The sequence below is a fragment of the Octopus bimaculoides genome, chromosome 22, assembly GCF_001194135.2.
Source record: "Octopus bimaculoides isolate UCB-OBI-ISO-001 chromosome 22, ASM119413v2, whole genome shotgun sequence".
In the NCBI taxonomy this organism is placed as follows: domain Eukaryota; kingdom Metazoa; phylum Mollusca; class Cephalopoda; order Octopoda; family Octopodidae; genus Octopus; species Octopus bimaculoides.
In genome coordinates this window covers 13625625-13626945 of record NC_069002.1, presented here as the reverse complement: position 1 = coordinate 13626945, position 1321 = coordinate 13625625, and positions in this window count along the sequence as shown.

The window sequence follows — 1321 nt, the reverse complement described above, 5'->3', positions numbered from 1 at the left end:
CTATACAGTCGATGTAATAGACTTAATCCCTTTGTCTGTCCTTGTTTGTCCCCTCTATGTTTAGCCCCTTGTGGGCAATAAAGAAATAAGATATGTTAGCACGCTGGGGGAAATGCTTAATGGTAATTCATCTGTCTTTATGTTCTGAGTTCAAATTCCGCCGAGGTCGACTTTGCCTTTCATCCTTTCCAGGTCAATAAATTAAGTACCAGTTACACACTGGGGTCAATGTAATCGACTTAATCCCTTTGTCTGTCCTTGTTTGTCCCCTCTATGTTTAGCCCCTTGTGGGCAATAAAGAAATAAGAAACGTTAGCACGCCGGGTGAAATACTTAATGGTAATTCATCTGTCTTTATGTTCTGAGTTCAAATTCTGCTGAGGTCGACTTTGCCTTTCATCCATCCTTTCGGGGTCGATAAAGTACCAGTTGCGTACTTGGGTCAATTTAATCGACTGCCCCCCCTCCCCAAAAATTTCGAGCCTTGTGCCTAGAGTAGAAAAGAATAAATATCAACCATGACCATCACATCTGATTTTTATGCAGTGTGCTTCTAGGACAACATACATCATCCAATATGGCCTTCATTTCTGCAGTTGTTGATATTATTTGAGAGAGATTGGGGTGCTATTTCTATCAGACCTATCAATCATGTAGAAGCCATAGCCATTAGCGCTACCAATCTGGAAGTGTTTTCAGGAAGTGGGGGTGGAGATGAGGAATGAAGGAGGAGGGCAGGATTTAATTTGATTGCTGTGATCAGGTTACAACATGTTTGCCTTATATTGTTAGAGATTGAGTGGCCCAGGGGGTGGGGGTAGGGTCCAGGGAAGTACATAATGGTATGGCTCAGATTGGAGCCAACACACAAGTCTTAGCAACAACAGTGTTGCTGTTGCTGTTGTTGTTGATGTCATTGATGTTGATGTTGTTGTTGTTGTTGTTGTTGTTGTTGTTGTTGAGGTTGTTGTTGTTGTTGTTCAGCTTCAAGTCAGTTGGGAGACCTCTCACTGTGTAAACCTAAAAAAAAATATCAATGGAATTCCAGACATGCCCACCCATCCTCTTATTTTCTTCTGGCCTATTTACTTTTGGACTATACTTTCTTTTCGTGTCCTTACATTTCTAAGGAGACAAGGTAAAATTTCCTGGTGATTTAGTTACTATTTTTAGCAGTCAAGTGACCATGTAGTGCTCTCCCTAACCCAATAAATGTTTGTTATTGTTGTTGTTATTGTTGTTGCCATTGTTGTTGGTGTTGGTGCAGATGGTTTTGTGGTGGTGGTGGTGTGTGGATGATGGTGGTGGTGGTGTGTGGATG